Source organism: Camelus dromedarius, chromosome 21 (genome assembly GCF_036321535.1).
Source record: "Camelus dromedarius isolate mCamDro1 chromosome 21, mCamDro1.pat, whole genome shotgun sequence".
NCBI lineage: Eukaryota > Metazoa > Chordata > Mammalia > Artiodactyla > Camelidae > Camelus > Camelus dromedarius.
The window spans coordinates 8,720,217-8,729,709 of record NC_087456.1 but is presented as its reverse complement, the minus strand read 5'-3'; the positions used below and the strand labels follow the sequence as shown (position 1 = coordinate 8,729,709).

The 9,493-nt window shown below is 37.5% G+C and overlaps 1 long non-coding RNA gene across 1 annotated transcript; it reads right to left on the bottom strand.

The window, feature by feature from the left end:
- Nucleotides 1–3,016: 3,016 nt before the first annotated feature.
- Nucleotides 3,017–9,293, bottom strand: LOC135318750 (uncharacterized). Its single transcript, XR_010377071.1, has 3 exons — nt 9,245–9,293; nt 3,407–3,595; nt 3,017–3,106 (listed from the first exon to the last, which is right to left on the bottom strand). It is a non-coding gene; the product is annotated as an uncharacterized LOC135318750 (long non-coding RNA).
- Nucleotides 9,294–9,493: the final 200 nt, after the last annotated feature.

Sequence of the window (9,493 nt, the reverse complement as noted above, 5' to 3'; positions counted from 1 at the left end):
TCCATAACTAGACAGTAATTGCAATGTCAGAATATGCCTGATGTCACTATTTTGGAACTCTGGAGTCTGTTGAGGGCTTGCAAATTCCAGGGGAAAACTAGGGCAGGTAAATTGCATTAATATCAGTCATTGTCAGCTCTTTGGAAAATAGTAGCTCCCGTCCCCACCCTCAGCAATGTGGCAGGCAGCTCTGCATAGGTTTCTGAAGCAGTGTACACATGGGTTGCAGGAGTTAGGGTAGCTGAAAAGGAGTCTGTCCTCCAAGAATCTGTGCTCTGATTGCTGAGTGCTGTTTCTGGTCACAGACAAAGAGGTGGGCAGCCATTGTTGTCACACCTCCCCCAGTCTTGCAAACCCCTTTCTTGTTAGCTACAGTGACTAACATGGGATTTAAAGTTCTAACACTCTTTACTTCCCACTTCATTTTTCATGGTTCCCCTCTCAGAAGCTAGGCATTAAATACTAGAACATTCAAAAACAACTGCATATGTAGGGAAAATCGGCAAGTGAGTGTCCATGTTCAGGGAAAGCCTCAGAAACATCCGGAGAAGACCTTCAGTTTACACCTCAGGCTGATCCTTGGTACAGGAACATTCTATCACAATTAAAAACAAAAAACAATAACAAAAATGCAATGCCTAGAGAAGGGGAAAATTGGATTTCCAGAGTTATCACGTTATTAGTTATTAATGTCCAGTATTCCATAAAAAAATCACCAGGCATACAAAGACACAGGAAAGTATATGGCCCACTCAAGAGAAAAACAACAACAAGAACAACAACTAAAGAAACTGTTCCTGAAAAATGTTTGATGGCAGACAGATTAGACAAAGACTTCAAAATAACCATCTTAAAGATGCTCAAAGAACTATGGAAGAAGTGGAGAAAGTTAAGAAAATGATTTATGAACAAAATGGAAATATCATGAAGAGACAGAAAAGTGAAAAAAAAAAAAGAAAAGAGATTCTGGAGCTCAAAAATTACAATACACTGTCTGAAAAGTTCAATAGAGGGATTATAGGCAAATTTGAGCAGGCAAAAGAAGAATCAATGAACATGAATATAGAATGATTGAAATTGTTGAGTCTGAGGAACAGAAAGGAAAAAGAGTGAAGAAAAGTGAGCAGAGTCTAAAGGACCTATGGGACACTGCAAGTGGACCAATATACACACTGAGGGAGTCTCAGAGGGAGAAGAGAGAGAAAGGGGTGAAGAGAATATTTGGAAAAAAACTAATGGGGGACAGCTTCCCAGATTTTATGAAAGGCATAAATACAAGCAACCTAGAAGCTCAACAACCTCCAGGTAAAATGAACTCAAAGAGGCCCACACTGAGATATATCATAATCAAACTTTCAAAAGACAAAGAATAAAGGACACTCTTGAAAGCAGGAAGAGAAAAGTGAATTATCACATGCAAGGATCCTCAGTAAGATTATAAGCAGATTTCTCAGCAGAAACTTTGAAGGCCAGAAGACTGTGGGACAATATAATTAAAGTGCTAAAAGAAAAAAAAAATCAACTCAAAATCCTCTGTCCAGCAAACTGTCCCTCAAAAGTGAGGGAGAAATTAAGATACTTCCAGATAAACAAAATCTGAGGGAGTTCATGACCAGTAGACCTTCTCTACAAGAAATGTCCAAGGTGACATGAAAGGATACCAGAAAGTAACTTTGAGCCATATGAAGAAATAAACATCTCACTAAAGGTAAATACATGGGCAATTATAAAGGTAGTATCATAAAAATAATTTGTAACTGAAATTTTTGTTTTCTTCATAACTTAAGAGACTAATGCATTTAAAAAAACAAAAAACAATTATTAGTGTAAAAACAAGAATTTAACTTTTGTTTTAAACTCCAAATCTTGTTATATATTATTCATACGACATATATTATATAGAAAACATAACTGAAGTAGCAGAGTTTTTTTATGTTATTAAGTTAAGCTGATATAAATTCAAATTAGAATGTTATAATTTTACGATGTTAAATGTAATTTCCATGGTAACCACAAGGACAACAGCCATAGAATATACACAAAAGAAATGAGAGATGAATTTAACATTTCACTATAAAAAGTCAGCTAAACAAAAGGAAGACAGTATAGCACGAAATGAGGGGCCAAAAGAAGATATAAAGCATGTAGAAAACAAACAGCACAATTACAGATGTAAGTCACCCATTATCAGTAATTACTTCAAGTTTAAATGAGTTAAATATTCTAATCAAAAGACAGAGGTTGGCAAAAATGCATAAAAACTCGTGATCCAACTATGTGCTGTGTGTAAGAGACAGTACATCCACATACACAAACAGGCTGAAAGTTAAAGGATATTCCATGCAAATAGAAGCCAAAAGTAAGCAGGGTTGGCTATACTAATATCAGACAGAAAAGACTTTAAATGAAGAAAGGTTACAATAGACAAAGGACATTATATTATAACCATAAAAGGTTTAATACTTCAATAAGGTAGAACAGTTATAAACGTTTGTGCGCCTAATGACAGACCATCAGAATATACAAGGCAAAAGCTAAAAAAACTGAAGGAAGAAATACACATATGTACCCAATAGATATTTCTATAATAACCGTTGGAAAGTTCAATACCCCACTAACAAAAATGGATAGAATAACCAGACAGAAGATAAGTAAGGAAATAGAGAACTTCTACAATGCAACATTTGGTGAGTCCTCCTTCAGCTTTGAGAGTTGGCCATTTTAAATAGGATGCACTTTGTGGTTAAGGATAAAGTCACCATGATTACTACATTTTTGATGCTTTCAATAGGCTTAATACTACATATAGTTAAGTATACAATTTCACTTTTCTTCAATTTAAATTTCTATTAATGACACATCTTTTCAGTCTCCTTAAAAAGCCCCAGAGCTGTCTGGCTACAAGAATATCTTGTCTCCTAGAAAGTAAAATGAAATCAGCTTTCAGCTGAGAAGCAAAGAAATCATAACATTTACCTTATTTCATCTAAGGAGCAATGTACTTACCCCCTTTTACAATAAATGTGAATCTGTGTTCCCAACAAAAATGATACACCCCGGGGGAATACGTCACCATTTTTTATTTCTGGCCTTAAACATGATGATTCTAAAAGAAAAATTTCAAATTCATTTTTAATACCAGTTTCAAAACATTTAAATCAAGATCAAAATTCTAGTGATGAAATATTACTTTAATTATTATGAGGCCAAACTTAAAACAGCAACCAATCATCAAGAAAAGATTCCCTGGAGCTTTCTCACAGCTTGAAAAATAAATGCACTGATATCTAAAATATAGTTTTGCATAAGAAAATCATCATTGTTGTAGCAGAAAACAGACCTTAAAATGTGTAAAAATCTCTAGAGAAAGCAAAAAACAACAAACCAAAGAGTTTTGTTTCCTTACTTATGCAGGTTTTTTTAGGATTTTGCCATGTGCCATTTGGCAGACATACAGCTGTGAAGTAAAAAGGCCACTCCTTATAAGAGTATCCCGGATGACAGCGGTAGCGTACCACTTCCCCACTTTCGTAACGGGTTTTATTGACAGAACTGATGGTCATGTAATCCATGACTGGAGGAGAAACACAGAAACCTAAGGATAAGAGAATAAAAAGAGAAAATTAAGGATTTTATCTCTTTCACCAGCCAGGTACTATGGCGTAGCAGCAAGTAGGTAGTACAGAGAAAATGGAAAAGTTCATGGCGAGATTTTTAGCGATTGTCAGATGCTTTTACCCAAGTGGTTGGAGCAGTGGAGTAGGTGCCTTGCTTACTTTAAATAACATCCAATTAGCTTTTGATTTGTTGAGGAACAAGCTAAATTTTCATTCAACAGTAAATGGAAGACAACAAGAATCGATCTACCTGGTATTAAATGTATACACATAGATATAGGTATGCATCCTTTTCCACTTTTTTCTAAATTCACTCCAAAACTCACCTTTCCTCTAAGAGGTCTTCTATAGCACAAAGGACTCTGCTCAGATTACTTCTCCATAGTGTGAAACACAATCCTATGATCACTTGTCACTTCAGGCTCAGATTCCTCTCAGAAGGCAAGTTCCTAAGGGTCAGGGTCATATGCCTTCTTTTCTTATTACACATTCTAGGCAGTGGGTTCTCAAGAAATGCTATGGTAAGAGGTGATTATTAAGTGAACATTGTGGGTTTCATTGATCAAAATAGGTGTGGACTAAGTATTTCAATATATGACTTTCATATATTTCATATTCATGAATTAAAGAATGTTATGAATAGATGCCATTTAAATATAAAAACTTACTACTTTGAATAGACTTACATTTAAAAATTGCTTTCTTGACATTGCTTTAAATATAATTCAATTTTCCTTCACTGATCATTAGACCATGCATTTCCTTAGAAGCTCCCTGAAGTAGCAGTTGGGCTGTTTATCTAATAGATCCTGACAGGAAAGATACTATATTGCTATGCTTTTAGAATGTTTTATTCTGGGGTGTTTTTTGGAAGGAGGAGGAGTTCCTCCCTAGAAGAGTGTCATTCCTACTTCAGCAATTCCTCTTCCTTTTAATTATCTGTGGGCTTGACAACCTAACAAATCTGTTAGAAAACTTATGTAAAATAATGTGATGGAGGCACATCTAGTCTTAAAGGGTTAAAGGAAAGCAGCGGCCCCTCCTTTAAGGCTAAGGACCCAAGAAGAAGGGAGACAGACCTACTTTGATCCCTGAGGAATCTTTTTTTTCTTACTCCCTGGATCCTGGTCTTACTTCAGATTGAGAGACTGCTCAAGAGAGAACTCTAAACAAGTGAAATGTTTCCCACTTTTCACACCATATTCTCAATTCTAAACTCCTCTCTTGACATACTGCCCAACATTTCATTTACATCATGGCCTGAAATTGTTTCAACATTTAGCTTTCAACATTCCCACTATGCAGATCTTGATACATGAACGTTCCTCAATAAAATTCCCCAAATAAAAGCAAAAACCAAAAAGCTGTAGTTATTAAAAGCATTGTTTAAAAACAAGATTAATATAGAGTTGAATTTTATTAATAGTAGTAAATTTACTGAATACCCTGAGCCAGACATTCTCATGTTACTATGGGTAAAAAACATGGGATAGAAATGGTATCTAATTCCATACTAGAAACAAATGTATTACGTCATTCTAGCATTTCCCAGAATCACCCAGAAAGAGCTCAAGTTAACAGCATGCTTGTAATTAAATTATACAAGTGTTCTTTGTTTATGCATTTGATTTCAGTGACTATCTTGAAGTCACAGGAGAGAGAATTCCTAATATGACTCTCACATGTAGTGCTCTGTCTATATGGAAAAAGAAATGTCAGTTGGAGAGTTTAGTCCCTTCGACTAGCTTGAAGTATTTCTCTTCACTAAAATGCATCATGAGAGACATACTTTCATCCACGTGCAGCCTAGAATCTGCTTGGGCAATCAGTAGACTGCACACTTCTTACACTGTAATAATTGACCCTCATATCACACATTTTTATAATCAAATTCATCTTCTGCTCAGAACATTGAATTTTCTTCTTAAGAGGATTTTCAAATTAAAGATTCTCAGCTCCAGAAAAAGAACATCTTGACTGAGGTTTTTCTGGATAGTTTACAATACAATTATTATTGGGCTGCAATGCTCTTCTTTAACTCTAGACGCCATTACATAATGCGATAGGCTGCATTCAGAAAATTCCCCAGTGTTCCAGGTGAGTTTCAGGCATGTGAAGTAGTGCTCTGCTGTGAACCAAGAGAATTGTTTATTCTCTATGTACTTTCAAAGACTATGCAAGCACTCTCTGCCTGCTTGCAAGAATTAAAAGTAAACCTATGACATAAGCACAAACCCACACCCCTGCCCAGGTGGCACCTTCAAGAATCACGGTCTCTGACCAAAACTGGAAACTCAGTGAAACCTGACTATCCTGCCCCTTCTCTCACTGTCTACACAACCTATTTTAAAACTTTCTTTGCTTCTTCAAAGCACAGGCTTTAATATTGAACCTATAAATTTTATTTCTCAGTTCCCACTCAGTTATAAGTCACTTAACTTACTTTCAAAGTAATTAAGTAAGCTTGTTCTTGGTAAACTCACTCTGACATGCTATCCCTCAGTAATTTTAGGTGCCCTGTTTATAACATGGGGAGCTAATGGTCGTTCTTTCTCCATTCCCCTCCCTGCTTTAAAAGCTCTCTCTCCTTGGTTTCCAGGTAGCAAACCACCACCTGGTTTTCATCCTGTCCTCTCCTGCTCTCCTTTCTCTGCCTGATTGGATAATGTGATGTCCCTCGTAGGTTGTTCAAGGAATGCTGCTGATTTCGTTCTGCAAAGTCCCCCAGGTGAGAATATATACTCTCATGATGTCATTACCACTGAAGAGAGCTGCCTCCCAAGTCCCTCTCTCCATCCCACATCTCTAGCTGGGATGCCACGTCTATGTATTCAGTTGCCTCCCCAGCACGGCTGCACTTGGAATGTATTACGCTCTCTCAAATAACACAATGAAGCCTCAGTGTGGTCTCTCTTGACTCTTACACCCGGCACACAAGAACACGGTTTCCACAACTGAAAAATACCTGTTCCGTCTGTTTCTATCTCTACTTCATTATTTTCTTGTTGTTTTGCTTTTTATTGAAGTATAATCAGTTACATTCTGTCAATCTCTGGTGTACTAGCTTTAATTCAAGCCACTCTCAATTCTTTTCTGGATTGCTACAAGAGTCCCTGAATAGATCTCCTTACCAGTCTTTCTACCTGTCATTCAGGTCACTTTCACAGTGCTACCCGAGTAATACTGACATGGCGCAGTGGCCAAGGCTCTTCCAAGTCAAATCCTTTCAGTGGCTCCCTGTTGCCCTCGTGGAAAGTCTATAGGGCTCCATGCCACAGCTCGGAGAGTTTTAACACCAGCTCACTCCAGCACGCTGCTCTAAGCCCCATTCAACTCCACTCGCAGTGCCCACTAAATAACTTACTGCAGCACGCTCGACCTCCGTGCACCATGTCACTTCAGCTTTGACCACAGACCCTGCCATTCCTCCCACCCACTCATCTTTCAGTTTCCTCTCAGATGCCACATCTTCCTTAAGGCTTTTGACATGTCACTCAAAAAACTGGGTGAAGTTTCCTCATGATGCCCCAATTTAGTTCTTTCACAGCACTTTTCACACTGTAATTGATTATTGTTTATACTCCCAAGAGGCTGTAACCTTCTTAGCACCATGTTTAATTTGTCACTGCGTTTCCAGTGCCTTGTGCCAGAACTGAAGGAGCAGTGTTATCAGTTCTGCACACTCTTGGAGCAAAATTCAAATTCATTACTGTTCAGCCAAACTATTCCAGTAATATCTTCAAATCATCACTTTTTTCACTTCTGTTTCTGTGCCTGTTTCCATTTTTTTTTCTTTTCTATTGGTTAATTTACAACTGTTTCCCTTTATCAGAATTTTTAATTTCTTTCAAGTCAAAATATTTTTTATTTTATTTTAAACCCATTCTACATTACTTCTAAGATTAAAAATAGGATTTTAACATTGTTAAAAGTGAACTCAAATCTAAAAATAAAAGACAAATGAACTTATTTATAAAAGAGTAACAGACTCACAGATATAGAAAACAAACTTATGTTTACCAGAGGGGAAGGGGATTGGAAGGGATAAACTGGGAGTTCAAGATTTGTGGATACTGCTGGTATATATAAAACAGATAAATAGTTTATGGTGTATGTTAGATATCTTGTAGCTTATGGTGAAAAAGAGCCTGAAAATGAATATATATATATATATATATATATATATATATATATATATATTCATATATGGCTGAAACATTGTGCGGTACACCAGAAATTGACACAACATTGTAAACTGACTATACTTCAATTTAAAAAAAGTAAAAAAAAAAAAGTGAACTCGAAAGAGTTTATGAAATTTTTTCCTAAAGATTGGCAATAGACAACTCCAGAACTTGTTTCTTAGAACAACAGTGGTGATATTAATCATTTTAAAAATAGCCAGTTAAGGACTACCTGTGATAATCATTATTTTAGTGGTTTTAAACTAACTTATCCTTCATAATCTTCCTATGAGTTGGGTACTGTTTCCACTTCTTTAAGATGAGCAGTCTGAGCCATGGCAAGGTGAAGTAGCTTGCCCAAAAATATATTTCCAATAGGTAGCAGACCAGGGTCAAGCCAGGCAGGCTGGTTCCACTACCAGCACTAATTTCCATCACTGGCTGTCATCTGGAACCCTTGTATGATTATGACAACAAAGTCTGTCTGCAATTTATTCCTCAAAAAACGGACTTCTATTGAGCCTGGGGAAGTTAAAGGAAACTTAGGTTAGATTTGCATCGTGCTAAATCAAATGAAAGATCTCAAATTGCCCCAAAAGAACAAGGAACAACATCATAGTCTGGATTTTATGATAGTCTTTGTTCTTTCCTAACTATCCTGTTTTCCCATAACTATTCACTCTGTGATCTACTCCTTGGCCTTCCTCCTGCCCCCTTTGTCTACTGTTGCCACACTGGGTAGCTAGGCAGTCCATGAGCCCTACCACGTCTCTCAGCCTTTGCTCACACTGCTCCCTCTGCTCTGAGCACCCTTCCTCCTGCTCAGGAGCAACTCCTGCTCAGCTCTCATCTTCCTTGACTTAATCCACTCAACATCTCCTCTAGGAAGTACCCTCTGCTTCCTGTGGGGAGGCAGTGACCAGCCCCTTCTCTTGGACTCTCCTCCGCATGGCTCTCTCAGCTCACTATCATGTGTTTTTGTGTTTAATACATAATATAGTGGACTCCACTCATCCATGTGGCCACGGCACCTAGCCCAGTATGTCCCGCATCGTAGCTATTCACAAGACTTTGGTTTTCAGGTACCATTGCTGTCAAACAGAAAACGATGGTAAAGAACAGAATATAATGAATCTAATACTGAAAGTAATCATCTTAAAGCTTTATGCACTGGAGAAAGATTTGACCACCTAATTTCTTTTGTTTCCTGTCTGCCAGTATTAAATATGGTAATCCAGCAGCTGACCAATAAGCAGTGCTCTCCTTGTACTGTAATACGCAGTGTAAGGAAACCAAGCAACTACTGTGGGAGCACTTGTTGATCCTGGCTTCTTTCATTAGGAAGAATCAAAACACCAAAAATAAGCAGATGAGATCACACATAAAAGGAGACTATGGGTTTTGCCCCCAAACGCAGACCCATTATGAAGGAATAAGACTCACCTCGAAATTCGACAAAGGGTCCGTTTTGTGATCTCCTACCAGTTGGCAACTACCTCTGAGGTGGCAGGGCTCCCAGGCACAACACTGCTTACAAAACCTCGTCGTGAGCTGCTTCAGTGAAGTGTTTATTTTATCCAATACTTTCCCTACATGGTATAGTGGGTTCTCATTGGTACTTTATCTAAGTCTCCTATCTCTCCTGATTCACATTTCAGCCTTAAACTTAAACTTGTTTTCCTCCTTTTCATT